Source organism: Centruroides vittatus, unplaced genomic scaffold (genome assembly GCF_030686945.1).
Source record: "Centruroides vittatus isolate TY-2023 unplaced genomic scaffold, ASM3068694v2 contig_3156, whole genome shotgun sequence".
NCBI lineage: Eukaryota > Metazoa > Arthropoda > Arachnida > Scorpiones > Buthidae > Centruroides > Centruroides vittatus.
This window is the reverse complement of record NW_027122032.1, coordinates 29,147-47,621: the sequence shown is the minus strand read 5'-3', so window position 1 is coordinate 47,621 and position 18,475 is coordinate 29,147. Positions and strand designations below refer to the sequence as shown.

The following is an 18,475-nucleotide window of genomic DNA, read 5'->3' as shown; positions in this document are numbered from 1 at the left end:
TTTTTATATAAAATGATTATTATCTGAGAAATCTTGTCTTCTGCTTCTTCAGAAATCTCATTTCTGTTTTTTCTTCCCGGTATAATCACTGATAAGATTTTCTTGTTTGATCAACACTATAAATTATGTTAGGGTTAAAAAAAAATTGAACATCCAGACAGACTATTAATTGCTGAAATCAAAAAGATAGATAGAGACATGATGAAAAGACCCTTTTTGAATATGAGAATATTACACTCTTTTTAAAAAAGTACAAAACATGGATTTTAGACAAGATTTAAGCATGGAAAGATGTGCAAATAATATCTACTTGGATATCATGAACATAAAATGTATTAATGAGAAATTAGCAGTCATGGAAGATAATTATGTTCTATTGCTAACCGTCAATCTTTGTGTCAAAAGGTTTGTTGGCTACAACAGAGAGAAAACATAAAACATCTGTTGACTTTTCTCTATAAACAAATGAGAACTGAAACATGTCACTAGTAGTGAACAAAGTGTTGCACATTAAGCATATTCAGTTTTCTTTCTTCCCTTCTAATAGGGTATGTACCCAAGTGAAGATGATGGCACAGAAAAGGATACCACTCGCAGGAAGAAACACTCAAACAACACTGAATTTCTTTCTATAAGTGTATGCTCATCTCAAAACAACTTTCAATTCATTGAATAGTCACAATAAAACTATACTTTATCAATTCTTACTTCAATGTAACTGAACAGTCAATTTAAAAAATAAAAGTGGCACCATGTAACATTCCAAATATTTAATTTCTATCTTTTTTTAAGATAATATCTATTTATATACAAATAAAAAAATTTAACATTTAATATATTTTAAATAAATACATTATGGAAAATAATTTAACCGATAAACTGTAGAATTATTTTTATTAAATACATTTTAAAATAAAGCCAGAATTTATTCATATATCTTTTTTTTATTAACATAATTTGACATTAAATTACAGAAAATTGCCTTTTCCTTCTATTTATAAGATAGAAAAGTTGTAGCAAAATATCTGATGAAGCCAAAAATATAATTTCAGCTGACGACTTGCAACTGGTCTGTTTAGCATTTCTAATGAAACGTTGATCTTCCGAGCATGAATTAAAATTAAATACAGCTACACAGACAGAACTAGTGATGTCTTCAAATACACCAAATAAACATCAGTTGAGGAAAGCATTTCTTCCGGTATCTATCAAATGTAGTCATCTGAGGAAAATGGAGACAATGTTCCGGAAACAATCTAAAAATAAAAATAAAACTGAACCGTTAGTAACTGTGCAAAGTTATATGGAAATTTAAATACGTCTGGAAGCGACGACTGGCTTGGGGTCCGGGTGGCGCAATTGGTAGCGCACTGCATGGCAAGCAGAGGCCGCGAATTCAAGCCCCACCCCGGGTCAGTTTTCTTCTTCCAGAATGTTCTAATTATTTATTAAATTATTAAAAATTATAATTATTAATTTAGATAAGAGATGGCACCTAACGCTTACCTCTATATCAAATTCATTTGTATTTATTATTTAATTCTAGTCATATAATAGCCCAATTATTTAGGCATTTGTTGGTTTATAAAACTTAACATATCAGATGTTACAAATGCTGCAAAGCAAAAATGTACATTCCAGAATATACATAAAGATTTTTTGAATGTTAAATGAAAAGTTTTCTACTTCATTTTTAAAATGAGTATAAGAATTATAAAGAGTTACGAAGTATTTTCAAGAACAATGAATATTAAACTTTCAAGGCCATCGACGAGTATACTCGGATAAGCCTAGTGGCCAATCCCAAGTATACTCGTTTACAACGTAGTACATTTTTTCAACTAGTAGATGGCATCAATTTTGCTAGAATTTTAAAAAGTGTGATGATATCTAATTGAACAGTTCTTCTAGCCTGTATTATAATCTTTAAATTTTTATTTTGTGCATGCTCAGTCAGGATAAACTGTTTTAAATCGGAGCTTGAGGCGAGCATTCGCCGAAAAACAGCAATTTGCAAGAGGAAAATGTTAGCGATGAAAAATTACATTTTTTATACTTAAAACGTTTTCTTCCATTTTAAGACAATTTACCAAAATAACTATTATTCATTAGTTTAAGAAAGACGTATTAGAATTATTACTGGATTCTCCTTTCATGATTATAAAGAGAATATATTGTTAAAACCAGACATCTTGATTAAATGCCAATACCTTTTAAATTATGGTTAGGATCGGCATGTCTTTGAGATAAAATTTTAAATTTCTATAATATATCACATAGTTTTGTATATTAAAGAGAGTAGGAATTAATTTTATATTCTTGTTATATTTTAAATTTAGTTCAGTTAATACTGTCTTTTATAAATTAATAATAAATCATGGAATTTTAATGCTTAGGAACTATCATGAAAACTATCAGAATATTTAAGATTACTTCTAAAATATAACTAATACTATTTTTGTCTGATATATTAATGCTATCAAATGCATTTATTTCATCTATTTATTCTATCTGATAAGAGATTTATTTTTTATTATTAAATAGAAAATGCTTCACAGCATTAATACAATAGGAATTTGCATATGAAGAAGATTGACAATAATAATTGAACAACATGTAGCATTACAAATTTCAATATTTTTTGTAAAACTTGATTTAGAATTTATTATATTTTAAGAATCTTCCTGTAAAATTGAAATCTGCACACACGACGATTGTCAGATATAATAAATTTTTATGAAAATGAAATTCGGCAATTGTTATTCCACCATTTGGAAAAGGTATTTGTGATTGAAAAATTGTAGATTGTTCTTTCAAAGTATGTTTGTTTGAAAACCATTCAAATATTTTTTAAATAATCATCTTTCAGATTTTTCTGACAATTGGATAAAATTTCTGATTAAGAAATAATACCACTTACATAGTAATTAATTTCATATTTAAATTAAAGTTTACTTATGGAAACGAGATAAATGAACTTTTTTCCATATCTGAATACATCAATTGTCAAATATTTAACATTTTTGCATATCGAGGCAATCGAGTAGACTCAAATTTAAGGTCGACTCCATTCGTAATGGCTCGTGTTAGAGGAGAAGATATGAAAACAATTCTTTAGTTTCTTCTAGTTACTGAATATTTTTAATATTTATTAATTACACATTTTTAAAGAATTAAATCACTGCAACCACCGATATTATTTTTATATATTGCTAAATAAACAACTAAAATATAATCTCTTTAATTATAAATTATCCTTAATTATATTACTTTGAAACTCCATCCCTCCATAATTTGATTATCAGTGACTTTATATGCGTGAATTTTTCATCCGTTCGTTCTTATCTAAAGATAAATCCGAGCCACATTTCGGTTTTTTAAATTCATTTTCTATGTGATTTTTTGTTTCGTGTCGTCTTTCCTTAACATTGTTTTATATTGAACTCATAATCACATCCTATAAGTAAGTTTATTATTATTAAATATCTTAATAAAAATATTAAAATTTTAACAATAAAATACTTACCTTCAGCAGACATGTTGCTTAATTGTTCTTATTACAATAAATAATTTCAAAAGAATGACAAACTGAACAAGTGCAAATGCTTATATTGTTTAATTCAAACTTGATTATAAAATAGAAAATAGGTCATCTTCAAAGTTGATGATAAGAATTTTAGTATAAAAAAGAGAGAGTTAATATTAAACAGTTTCAAAGTCATTGAAGAAATACTTGTGAAGACATTTACAAAGATGAATAGGAAATATTATATAAAATTTTCAACAATGTTAAAAAAAATTATAAATAAATTAACAAGGTTCTTTTTACAGCCATCAATAAAAATGGACACTGTTTGCAGTAGATGGATCCAGGAAAATATTTAAATTCTTCCACAATTAGGGTGAGTTAGTTGTAGTGGATATTATATTGATGGGAAGTAGATTGAGTGAGGTAACTTTTAGCAAGTTAATGTTACACACTATATTTGTCAATACTACTTGTCCGGTGAAATATATTAGGAAGACTTTTTTGAAAGTATCAACCATGGAATCAGCATAGCTACTGCAAAAAGAACAGTAGATAATATGATGTACCTTTTGCAAATCCTCCTGTCATTAAACCTAAAGAAATTTTTGATATATACCTTCTTTTTTTGAAGATATGTCTCCAAGATGCAGCAGCATAAAAGACCATTGGTTGCATGTCTCCTTGTAGTATGAATCTGTGTCTTGGAGTTTTAACCACAGGTGTTTCTGGCACATTTTTGATAGTTGATTGCCAATTAATTTGGCTTCATCCAAGATTAAATACATGTGTAAACTATAATTCAGTTTTGTATAAGATACATACCTAGCACGTTCACTGCTGTAACGATAACAAAAATTAGGTTCCTTATAGCCAAAAGTATTTTATCCAGGAATATGATAGTAAGACGATCAATCATCCTCCTTTTGAAAGTTCTGTCCTCCCTCGAAAAATGTCCTCCTTTTTGATATTTGAAGACTAATCTGCAAATCTCAGTATTCAATCGACGATGAGCCGATCTGTTGCATGCGATGTGTTTGTATTTGATATGATAATTCATCAAGGCTTGGTACAGTGTGGCAAGATGCAATTACGAGACATGTGCCTTGAACAGACCTTGAGAATGTGCGCCACGCACAAATGGCTTTGTTTACTTCTTACCAAAACACCACATGGCACATATGCAGACAGTAGAGATTATTATAGTGTATTATTCTTGCAATGAATAAAATGTTTTTTATTTATGATATTTTTTCCTGCACTTTATTTGTGTCTTTCTTTTCATTGTAAAATAGTTGGTCACCTTAACGATAGCAATTAAGTCAATAAGTGTCACTGAATGCATTATTAATGAAAAGAACATATTTTTCTACTCTTTTGAGCTAAGAAGTACCATTTGATTCATGTGGCTTTAACAGCTGAAATCTTCTCCAATGGCCATGTGCATCATATGCCAAGTCATATAAAAATAAGTTTATTCTTGTTTCAGTGCAACATCTCATGATATGCTTGCTCATTATTTTGCTTTCTGTAAGTGTTTCCATTGATTTTATTAATGTTCTCCATTTTTATTATTATTTAGTAGGAGAGTAGATTTAGTACTTTGCTGAACTCAAAACAGTCAGTCATTTTGGTAAGACAAAGTAATAAACAATTCTTGAAATTAATTACCAGTGTAAAACATATATTGATTTGGCTGATCAAGTGAAAACATACACCACTTTATAATGAAGGGAAGTAAAATGGTATTGAAAACTGGCCATTGATCTAATGGTTGCTGCTGTAGTGAATGCTCACATTGTACATCAAGAGGTGGCAAATGAAAAATTGAGAACAAAATACAAAAAAGATCATTTTTAACCTAACAAAGTTGGACAATTATCTCGATGCAATGCAAGATTAGCAAAGCGAGCCTGTGTTAAAAAATGCAGACACTAAGAACATCATAGACACACTATGTTATGATAATCTTGCAAAAACTGACAGAAAATATGCTTAGTCTAAAACAACCCAATCGACATCCCACATTATACAATGCAATAAAAATTATATATTGCAATTACTTTATGTCTAGTCAAAGAGAAATTTATGATGTAAACAATTCTTTTTTTTTATCTTGTAGAATCACTTTTAAATCATATTTTGATATTTTCACTATTAACTACAGAAAATTAGTTGCTTTTATATTTTATGAAAATGCAATAGATGTTGCATTACATTTAATTAAATATAAATAATATATCACTAATGATTTAATGTATTTCGTTAAATATCAATTATAAACAATTCAGACACTTGAGAATCAACTGCCGAGTCACTTAGCTAGAGGCCAAAAGCAGTTTCAGTTACTTACAGCCATATATTTTAAGTGCCATAGAAGTTACATTAATCTAAGAAACAAAGCTGCTTCCACTGGTTATTAAAACTATGCTTGAGAATCAACTGTTGATGATCAAGGCTATTGTGGTAAATTTTGGGTGTATCATGGCAGTCAATGTGCTTGATACTTATGTTTCTCCAGTTGTCTACAGGCACTACTTGTTCATTGACAATGGCACTTTCAAAATCCAGGAAAATTGCTGCTGTGAAAAGATTCCGTTTGAAAGCAATTTCAATAAAGTTTGTTAAGCACAAATTGCATCCTCTGATTTATTTTGAGTAAAACTAAATTGGTTAGACGAGATCAACCCCGACCTCTAACTAATGCAATGAAGTCTGTTTAAGTTCGTTTTTGTACAATTTTATCCCAAACTGGAAGAAGGCTGATTCAACAAATTTGTTGGGTTGGTTTCCATCTTTCTTAAGTAGAATCACAGAAGATTATCTTCTGGTGTTGAGAAAAATAGAAGCACTTTCAACAGAAATTTTCTGTCTTTAGGAGATAATTTCTAGTAGTTTATAAGTTCTTTGTAGGAAGATGATCTTTGGTCTCTCTATACCTGGACTTTCTTTGGATCTGCAGAGTATATAGCTTCGTGCAGCTCAACTTTTACGACAACTGAAAAAAAACTGGCTGATAGCAGATCTAAGCTATTCATTTCTCAGAGATTTCTTTCAGAAGGTAAAGTATATGAATCCACATTTTCCTGAGATAAAATGTAACAGGCAATGAAATCAATGGAATTCAGAATGGATTGAAATGTTAATGTTAGTTTCATAGTTGCTGATGGAAATGATGTAGCTGTTTGGTGTATTTCTTGCCAAGATTTTATATACTACCCTCTAGGTGTTATTGCTGCCTGTAGTAAGCATACTTCTTGCAGATGTGATTTTGGCTTGCATTAACTGTCTTATATTTTGTCTGGGAAACCAGAATATGTCTAGGTTGTTCTGCCATTGATAGCATCTTCTGAAACTGTTGATGTTTTCTTATAGTTTGTCATTTTGTTTTTGTAGTCCAAGGTGTGGTCAATCAGATGTTTACCAGGAAGAGTAATATCAAAAAAGAAAGTATTGTGATCAGAGCAAATTTCTTCGCTAACATGACTCCAGTTGTCAATTAATGCATGATCATTGACACCAGCAAGCATTATATCTATCCTTGTGTGGAATGGAAAGATGGGTCAAATTTAGAATTTATTATGCTAAATTGATACTCATACATAAAATCTACTGCCACTCTCATTTTCTAGTGTGTCATACTATTTTATGATACTGGAGTTAGAATCAGTACCTATTATTAGCTTTTTACTATCTAATATTGTATTGACGATATGAACAAATGGGAAAGCAAGTACTGTAAGCTAAGGAAAGAAATATTTTGGAGTAAGATTCAAGTGATATTATTGATACCAGTTATTGGGTGTAGAAAAAAATACTGCCATTATAGTAATATCTGAATAGAGACATGCCAAAGGGATTCCATTATTTGCACAAAAAAATTTTCTATGATTGGGAAAAGTACACTATTTTACCATACAAGATGTTGGGGTATTGAGAGAATAGAATAATCACTTCAGTTTTATACACATGCTGTAGAAGCCTGTTTGTGGAAGTCTAGGCATGTTGCATATATAGTTGTAGAATCAATAGACCAGTGATACAATTTACGAGTAACATAATCCCTTAACACAATAATTCTGGAATACAAAGACGAGGTTGGATTCTTTGCTCAGTGATTTATTTGAACATTGTCTTCTTTACATTTTTTGGTCCATCTAAGACAGTTATTGCATGTTATAGCTGTGTATCATTTTTCCTTATGCAATATTTATAGCAGCCAGATTTTGCTGGGGTACATATTTTGGCAAAATGACCATATGTTTTACAATTATAACGTAGGAGTACTGATATAAAATCTGTCAATGGACAAGAGTTTAAGCCTGTGTAGATTCTTTTTGTTTTAATCATATAGTATCAGATGTCTGAACTGACACAAACCATCCAACTGTTTTCAAACATTTTCTGTTTATTGATAAGTGGAAATAAGAGTTCAGATTTATCCGCTCAACTTAACAGTTTTTCCATTCTATTATTTCAGCCCAGAATATAGTTTAATACCTCAGACTTTGAGAATTCTTTACCAACATTTTCTAGAGTGAAAGGTTGTATATAGTTGATTAGTAGATCCAGATTTAACACTCCATTCAAATATAGACACCGTTCAAGTGCACCTAACTTTTGTTTCCGTTATTTAGGAACATATTACTTTTAACCAGTCAGCTGTATAAAACATTCATTAGTGTAGATTGTAGATCTGATTTCATCATAGGATTTTGTTTTTGTACTTCATTATTTGGTTTTAAATACCAATTTGCCAGGTTTGACAGAACACTTTTATTGTTTTAAGCCGTACGCAAACGTTTTCGGCCAATTATGTGACTTGCACCTTCCTCTCGCAGTTGTATTATCATCTCCTGCGATGCTTTCGTACCTTTTTCTCGAGTAAAATAACTTTATCCTCGTCTAGTAACAGGTGAAGTTTATTGTTCTCCGCTTGATTTATCAGACGTTTCTGTATTATCGATATTAATATAACGTCAATTCCATTTAAAGCTTCTGAGAAGCATAGTTTTGTGTGTTCATTTACAAAAATCGCTTTATCTTGAAATAACACACCTTTCGGGGGCACGTCACGTGGCATTGTGATTAGCAAATTTCGATACACACAATAACACATAATTTTGGTACTGTAGACGTAAAACACTTTAATGTAGCAGCAAACGACTTAAATTAACTTATACAGGTATTTAAGCCTTTAAATTACACTTTAAAAAATAGCAAAATCTAGAAATTGTTTTACTTACAAAGAAGCGCTTGCTTGTCTGTTTGCCGCCCTCTGGCGGCGAAGTTAGGCGTTAGCTACGTTTGCTATGGCCGCGTTTCTTTTACGCAGCGTTCGAGAAGCGCTTTACATCGAACACACGGAAACTGGTTTCTAATTGGTCAGCACTACTCGTGACGTCATTTCGCTACACTCCCGCTGCATAAAGAAATGCGGCCTATTGTAGTTGTTTTTCCAGGTGAGTGGGTTGGTTGGAGAAATAAATGGCGATCTCAAGTCGAATTACTTGAAAGGTCTAGAAGAAACGTTTGACAAAATCAGTACAAATGTGGAGGGATTGTAAGAGAATGCACAAGGGGGGTGTGGAGTCATTGGTGGTTCAGGACACTGTGAGTGAGCAACGTGGAAAAAAAAAGCGAATGAAAAAACTGTCGACCATTGGCAGACAAAATGAGAGGCGAGAAAAAGTTAGATTGATTTAGTAATTGTAGGTATTTTTGTATTCATTAAAAAAGATCGATAAGAATTGAAGGCAAACAAAACGTCTTTCGGATTTAATTGAAGGCAGTCGCTGATATTGAGTAGATGATTTTTTGTAAAACTGTTATTGGAGAGGATTCTTCTCCTGATGTTGTCGAATTTTGAACACTCGTTCAGGCGATATATGGTTGTGTCTGTTTTGTTTGGACAGTATTGTATTTGCACTGGTCGGTGGTGCAGATGTTGCGAGTATAAAGAAAGTGGTTCGTAAGCAAAGAGTTGGTTCTTGCGCAGTTGATGCGGCGGTCAGTGATGTCAGGAATAGAAATATCTGATGTGTTAGAAAACCAAGGGTGAAGATAGTTTTTGGGGTAGGTGTTCCATCTGTTGTTCATATGTTGTCGCAGTGGCGTAGCGAACATAACTGGCGCACCCTCCCCTCCAGAAACACATATAGTTTGGTTTGGAGACCATTTGGGCGCCCGTTTGCGAGTGGTGCCCGGTGCATGATACACCTCCTTGCTCCCCCCTCGCTACGCCACTGCGTTGTCGGCCTTGATGAGTGTTGAGGTCTTCGGGGGTTATGTACTAGATGATGATAGAGTTATGGGGGTTCATTTTGGCAAGTTTGTCAGCTTGTTCGTTGATGGGACTACCTTTGTGAGCCGGGGTCCACATAAGTTTGAGGATATGCCTTTGGTTGAGGATGGTGTTAACGATTTGGATTAAGGCAGTGGACTTATATTGTTGAGCGTGGAGAGTTTTAAGAACCGATTTCGAATCTACAAATGATCGCATCTGACTTTTTGAGGGTGACGTGATGGATTGCTTGAAGGATTTCATATTCTTCCGCAGTGAAAATCGTGGCCTCAATGTGGAGAAAGAACTGGGCCGTGATGTTGTTTTTAGAGTCAACAAAAGCCGCTGTTACGGTGTTGGTGGTTTCGACCCGTCAGTGGCAACTATGGTGTTGATGCTCTGGTGGGCTTCCCATTCCTTAAAGGACTGTTGGATGAATGTATCAGGGAGATTGAAATTTTGGAAGGCAAGGTCGTCGAGATGGATGTTGTGGTTGGAGGCGTTGGTGATGTTGAACGACTTTGACGAAAGATTGGAAGGTTGAACGATGCGCAGGAGAAGCCAGGAAGATGAAGTGAATAAACGGAATCTTAACAAGGGAGGCACCTGAATTGTTGTTTATGTTCTGAATAATGGATTGGAAGAGGGAGTCAGAAGTAGCTTTCTTGATGTAAGTGCAGTATTGTTTAAGCCCGTCCCGTTGGCCGTCTTTGTTTCAATGAAGGACGTCAGGATGTGGCGCTTGATATATGTGATGAGGCCTCCGCCAGGGCTATAAACTGTGGCATGTCACACGTTTTAGGGTGGGGTAAGCCACAAAGAAGTGATAAAGATTGTGTAAACAGTGCCATCTGACCTTCCAAACTCAAATACGAATATGCATTTTTGTATTTTTTACGTAAAATTAATTTAATTTCATTAATTTTCTATTTATAAAATTAGTTAATATGTATAAATACATATTTTTGAACGAGCAATTATTTATAATGACATAGTCACAATGTTTGGCAAATTATAATCATATGTTTTAATTATTTAATTTAAAATATAGGCTCTCTATTTCAAATTAGTACTGTAGTGTATTGCCCCCGTACATCATATTTTTCTGTTGGCAATGGAGTCGTACCGGTCATCTATTAATTGTTTTCAGGGAAAAAGTTTTGAATTGAAATAACGTGACTTCCGGTTTGCATCGAAAATTCATATATAGTTAATTGGGGTCCCCTGCCCGTAAGGTCTCGACTTGTATCTATCTAATACGAACAGATTTTCGGAGGGTGGTGTATCCGGATATGTCGGTCCCGTCCCTCACCACCCGGCCGCCCCATTGTGGTCCTGGCCGAATCCATAATGGGCTTGCTATAAGAGGCCTTCTTAGTGCCCACAGGGCGGAAAGAGTTACAAAAAAAAAAAAAAAAAAAAAAAAAATACGAACAGAGTAAGATAAGACAGACGGACGGACGAGAGTGTGAATTTATAGGTCTACACTTTCTTCAAATTGATTGTTTGTTTGTTTCGTTAAGTTATAGCAATGCAACACTTGGGCGATCTGTCTAGGGGGATGCCTTCCGGGAGGTCATTTTAAGAGTAACTGGCCCCTATTTAGGCTTTACAGACGTGGAGAAAACCCGGAAAACTCTACGTGGCCAGCCCAACCCGGAGAGGCGTGAATCCACGACCGAAATCCCAGTGTTTAGCTTAAGGAACAGAACCGCTTGGCCACTGGTGGGCCTTTTCAAATGGCAACCCAATAAGAAAATTAACTCAAACTGGTTTCTCTTTCAGTTTACAACGAAGGTGTGATTTTGTGGTGTAAAATATCGAAGAAAATTTCTACAATTATTAGTTTTTACATTTGAATTAGAAAATAATGTTTGACTTCATTTTCATAACTTTTTTTTATACAGGACATTGTTATTTGCGTTGTCACTTTTCACCAACAAGGAACAATTCCGTTTGGTAACTGAGGAAATGCAAGATTTGAAAGACGTGTTTATCATCTTACGTTTACAGAAGGCTAACATTGAAGCCAGTCATAAGAATACACGAAAGAAAAAAACATTTCATGGAAATAAATGGAAAGAGAAATTATACGAAGGTAGTTTAAAATTATTTTTGGCAAAATATGCTTCATACGAATTACTTTTTAGAGGAAATTCTATAAATTATATTATTTTGTGATTAGTACTTTTGCGTGTTGGTAATATTTGTGAATTTTGTGGTAAGCAGTTAGTGTATATGATGCAATTTGTCATTTAACAATATTATTCGTCAAAGATAGTATTCATCGACTTGATATTTCTGTTAGTATTTTCTATATAAAGAAAAATTAACAGAAATCAATGTTTATTAAACAAATTAGGTGAAACAGAAATTTCATAACAACGAATTTGGGAAAAATATTCATGTATCAAAAGTTATGATGATAACGTATAATTAATGTTCTAATTTAATGAAAGATAACCTGTAATATATTCATTACAAATAAAAACTAATTAAAGGTAAATTATTTTACTTAAAAAAAAATAAATAAATACATAATCCTATTTGAGTTCGAAACTTCAGGTGGCGCTGTTTAGGTACTCTTCCCGACTTGTTTGTAGGGTGGTCCGAAGCATGTAGGCACCTTTGTTCGCTAATGACTTCTTTGTAAGTAAAACAATTTATGGTATTCGCTATTTTTTACTGGAACGGAAAGACTTAAATACTTCAATCACCTATTTAAGTCATTTGCTGCTACATTAAACTGTTTGATGACACACAATACTAAAATTATACACGTGATTGTGTGTTCAAATTCAGCCTATCGGAATGCTACGTGTAAAAAACAAGTGTGGATAACACTGTTGGGACCTCACCGGAACTGTAGGGCATGTCCATAGGTGCAAAAGAGTCAAAACAACCATATCTCTAAATGTGATTCTTCGTGAGATACAGCCCCTCAAAATTAACCTAAAGCCTACTTACAGCGCTAAAGGGAATCACTCTGAGCTTATCGCGTGTTTAACAGTCAATATAGCACGGTGATCAGACATCCTAACAATATTTGTAGGCAAATAATAAAGAAAAGTCCGACAACGAGATATTCGCCTCCAAACGTGGAATCCAATGGCGGCACTTCCGGTTGCCATCTTGCTTGCGGAGTCACACTTGCAAGCACGTTACATTGCCGACGACAATGACAAAAACCGATGTTTTTATCATTCGTCTTTCTCTAAAACGTTCACACCAGTCGTTATCGTTCGTCTTTCCAAAGTTAACCAAGATTGAAAATTTGTCGTCGTTATGAATTGACCAATCAAGGCCAATTTCCCACAATTCTTTCAACAAGATGGAGGAACCGAAGAAATAGTCTAAAGTATTTGGAGATAAAAAAAAATAATTTAAAAAATATTTTGATATCTTTTAATCATACCCTTTTCTCAATATGAATGGCTATGATTATCATTGACGTTATGATATTTTCCTTTAACAAAAGTAATAAATTCCTCTGTTGGAGTCAAAGAATTTACATTTTACTCTGCATATTCAATTTTAAGATGGACGAGTCTGGTCTAGAAGCATACAAAGCCACGGAATAACGTTATGTTGTGTGTGGTCTAAGACGCAAACTAACGAACGATGTGAACAGTTTGGTGACGAATGACAAAAGATGAGTTGTCGTTATTGCTTGGGATCTGTGGTGGTTGTCGTCGGTAGTGTGAATGCAGCCTTATGTTATAGGCACTGATTGGTACCAATTCTCCATGCTTGGTGTTGTCGAGGTGAGTGATAGCGAGCCTTGACTGATGCCTTATGTGTAGTTGTGCACTTTGGTGTGAGCGAGAGTGAGCACCTCAGCACCTGGATGGGGCAAGCTCTCACATTTTCTAAAACTATATTATTAAGTACTCCACAAACAGTCAAGTGGACTACTCAAAGCTGGCATAGTCGCATGGGCTTAATACTTAAATACAATAGTCTTAGCAGAGTGTGGCACAGTTTGCGATTGCATGCGGTTGATTTTGGGGACTATTATGTCTTGCAACGGGTTACATTTAGAGCTATAGTTTCTTTGACTTTTCTGCTCCTATGGACATGCTCTACATCTCTTAAGATCTCAACAGCATCATTCCCATCTGCAATTGTACCAAAGTGTGTTCATACAACGTAAAGCATATTTTTTAACTTAGTATATGAAACTATGCTTCTCAGAAATGATATCAAAGAGATGTTGATACCAATAATAAACAAGCACCAAATATAGCAAATGGAGAATAACAAATTTCACTTGTTACTATGTAAACTGAAGGAGGATTATATTACTCTGCTGGAGAAAAACAAAACATTGCAGTAAATAATAGACCTTCCTCTTGTACTTATATTAAGTCAGATAATAGGATGGAGATATATACAGAAAGTCAAAAGCAATATGAAAGTGTTCCATCAAATTTTTCTCCTTCCACCAAACCTAGAAAATGAATTTATTTCAAACCAAATAACGAGGACATCTAGAAGACGTTCATGATGAAACCAGATTTACAGACTAAAGAAAGCTTTATGCAGTAAAGATACGGATGACCACTTGAAAATTGTATGTTTCTGAATAACAAAAACAGAGTTACAGGAGATCAATGAGTGATACCAATATGTGAACAAAGTATCAGAAGTAATTTCCAAATCTGGAAATAATAATTAAACTTACAAAACCTTTCATTCTAGAACATGTCAACCTCTCCTGATAAGCAATGTCAATAAAGAATTCTCAGTCTGAGTGTTTAACATTTTCTTCCAAAATAATGGAACAAAATAACTGTTAAGTTAAGCAGATAAGTCTGAACTTGTTTCCACTTATCGATAAACAGAAAAAGTTTGAAAACAGTAGGATTTCTTGTGTCAGTCCAGACATCAGGTACTGTATGATAAACAAACAAAAAACATCTACACAGGCTTAAAATCCTGTTCAGTGTCAGATTTCCTATCAGTAATCCAATGCTATAATTGTAGAAAATTTTGTCATTTTACCAGAAAATGTATCCCAGCAAAACCTAGCTGCATTCACTGTGTAGATAAAACACATTGCTGTAAACACCGCATAAGGAAGAATGACGACACAGCTGTAACATGTATTAACTGTCTTAGATGAACCAAAAAATGGAAATAGACAACATTCAAATAAATCACCGAGCAAAGAATCAAAACTCCTCTTTGTATTCCAGAATTAAAACAAATGGATTAAAGAAACGGCTAGAGAAAGAGTGAAAGGTTTTGTGAAACTTTAATAAAACAAAAGTTATGTTAACTGATTAATGTCACAAATGATATTACCAGTCTATTCGTCCTACAAGTAAATATGTAACATGTTAAGGCTTCCGTATACAGTGTTGTACAACTTATGTATAAAACCAAAGTGGTTACTCTACTCCAAGAGAACTACACCTTTTAGGATTAAATAGTTGGCTTCCTCCAATTCTGGAAAATCTTTTGTGCAAATGGTAGAATTCCTTTGGCATGTTGTATTCTCTGTTTACATATCACTATAATGGCAGTGCCTTTTGCTGCACTGAATAATTGATGTGAAATAATGTACTTGAATTTAACTCCAAAATATTCATGTTCTCAACATACTGCACTTACTTTCCCATTTATTTATTCATACCATCAATACAATACTTGCTACCTTACATAGTAAAAAGCTAATAATTATTACTGATGTTAACTCCAGCAGCATAAAATATGTCAGACAGGAAAGCGAGAGGGGCAGTAGATTTTGTATATTTATGTATGAGAATGAATATAGCATAATTTGAATCTGGCACATCTTTTATTCCATGCAAGGAGAAAGTTGAATTGATGTAATGTTTGTTGGGGTCAATGATCATTTATTAATTGACAACTGGAGATATGTTAGTGAAGAAATTTGCTCTGATCACAGTGCTTTCTTTTTTTATATTACTCTTCCTGGTAGACATCTGATCGACCACAGCTCAGACTGTACAAACAAAAAGACAAACTAAAACTTCTTCAGGGGCTCTCTCTCTAAGAAACTCTGATGTTTAAAACTTAAACATTTTTACAATCTCTACACCATAGATACTTGTACTTTATAATCGAAAAACATCCTAAAAGCAACAGCAGATGAAGCCATTCTGGCAAAACTGACTGGCATTATAATGGATTCCTAGTGGATGCTAGAACTAACCTCTATAGAAAAACATCAACAGTTCAGTTTGAGATGCTATCAATGGCAGAACAATCTAGACCTATTCCGGTTCCCCAGACAAAATATAACAGTTAATACAAGCCAAAAACACATCCAGAAGAAGTACTGCTCCACTACAAGCAGCAATAACTCCTAGAGGGTAGTTTATAAAATCTTAGCAAGAAATACTCCAAACAGCTACATCAATCCCATCAGCAACTATGAAACTAACATTAAATCTCCTCTGGATTCCATTGTCTGTTACAGTATATCTCAGGAAAATGTGGACTCACATAATATACATTTAGAAAGAAATGTCTGAAAAATAAATAAATTAGTTCTGCTACCTGCCAATGTTTTCTAGTTATCACAAAAGTTGAACTGCATGAAGCTATATAATCTGCACTTTAAAACAGCATCCTGGAATTAGAAAGACTAAACATCATCATCCTGCAAAGACCTTATCTTTAGGAAATAATTTCTATTTTATACGTAATTCCTATTGAAAGTTTCCTATTTTCCTGAATGCTTGAAGGTAACCAAAGTTATTCCACTTAAGGTGGAAATCACTCTTTCAGTTTTGGATAAAATTCTAGAACAGACTACCTTAAGGCTTATTTGGAATAGTCACAGATGCAGTATTTAGAAACTTCATTGAAGTTGACTTTGAAGAAAATCTTTTCACTCCAGCAATTTTCCTGGATTTTAAGTGCCATTGACAATGAACTGACTTTGGACAAGTGAAGGAATGTAAGTATCTAGGTATCTGTCTCGATACAAAACTGAATTTCAGTTTATGTATTGACTGTTCTTGGGTGAAGCCAAATTAATTAGCAATAAGCTCTCAAGATGTGTACAAACAGCCATGCAAACCAATGGTCTTATGAGTCTTTGCCCAAAAAAGTATATCACAAAATTTCTTGACATTTAAACACAGCAGAATTTGCACAAGCTACACCACATTATCTACTGATGATCTCTTAGTCGAAGCTAAACTGATTCCATGACCAATATTTTCAAAAGTCATTCTAATATACTATCGGGACAAGTTGTATTAACAAAAATAGTGCAGACTACTTCAATATATCTACTTCCCTCAATGATATATTATCCAGTGCAACAAATTCAACATACTTGTGGAAGGACAAACATTTTCCTGGATAAAACCTCTACTGCAAACACTGATAACTCCATCTGTAAACAGAAGAATCTTGTCAGTTTATTTTTTACTCATTATCATCTTTTTTTAATCTTCAAAATGTATATAACTTTTCCTATTCATCTTTATAAATATTTTCTAAATGACCTCAAAACTCTTGATTGAAACTTTCTCTATTTTTACTAAAATTCTAATTATTAACTTTCAAGATGAAATATTTTCAATTTTATAATCGAGTTCAAATTAAACAATATATAAGCTTTAGCACTCGCTCAGTCTCTCACTCTTTTGAAATTATTTTCTCTAACAAGAACAGTTAAGCGACACGTCTGCCGAAGGTAAGTATTTTGTCGTTAAAATTTAATATTTTTCTTATTTTAATTTTAGGATTTTTTTTTATTTGAATGTAAAAAAAAGAATGTTAAGAGAAGACGACACAAACCAAAAAGTAACAAGGAAAAAGAATTTAAAAAATCAAGCCATGAATTACATTCAACTTTAGATAAAAATTCATCTATATGAAGTTAAAATCAGTGATATGCCCCTCTGACAAGATTGATAGGAACTTATCCTCCGAATAAATACAACATTAATGTAAAAGAATTTAAATATTTTAAAAAAGCATTGAATGAAATGGAAAAACATTTGGATGGACATATGAATATTTAATTTCAATTTACTGGATAATTGTGTAAGATGTTTTTTACATTCGTATTAAGGGAAAAGCTTTTAAACGTTATATTGAAACTTTGAGCTTTAATTTCAGATTATATGCGACGAACGACGTGCCGTTCGTTAGCCGACACGGTTGCCTTTGTTCTTTTCGATCGTTAGATATTTTATTTGTAAAGTGTATAAACATATTCGGAGATTATAACTGTCGTTTGACGAATTAAAGAAAGAGTAATTGATATACGAAACAAACAAGGTCAATGTTATAAATGAAATGATGTCTCCATGGTGCCAAAGCTTAGCACTCGTTCAATCATTGAATAGCAAGATTTTTTTCTTCTATTCGTGCCGAGTATAATTTATCTCCCAACACGATCCGTGAAAAATTGAGAAATACATTTGATATAATATTAGAGTTTATTGGTCGGTATATAAAATATAAATCTGGATGGATAATAATGGTATAATTTTAGATATTTATTTAGGAATATGTAAAAATGAAACTGGTGGTATTATCATTCTAAAACATGTAATTAAGTTATTAAGCATTGTTTATTAAATATTAAATGTAAGGATATTTATTAAAAGTAAACTGTTTAATAATTGATGTATTTGGATATGAAAAAATGTTACTCATTTGCATAAGTAAATTTA

The 18,475-nt window shown here is 32.9% G+C and overlaps 1 long non-coding RNA gene across 1 annotated transcript; it reads right to left on the bottom strand.

Moving 5' to 3' along the window:
• Positions 1-924: 924 nt before the first annotated feature.
• LOC136973376 (uncharacterized) lies at positions 925-8,807 on the bottom strand. The gene is made up of 2 exons (XR_010880485.1): positions 8,773-8,807; positions 925-1,256 (listed from the first exon to the last, which is right to left on the bottom strand). It is a non-coding gene; the product is annotated as an uncharacterized lncRNA (long non-coding RNA).
• Positions 8,808-18,475: the final 9,668 nt, after the last annotated feature.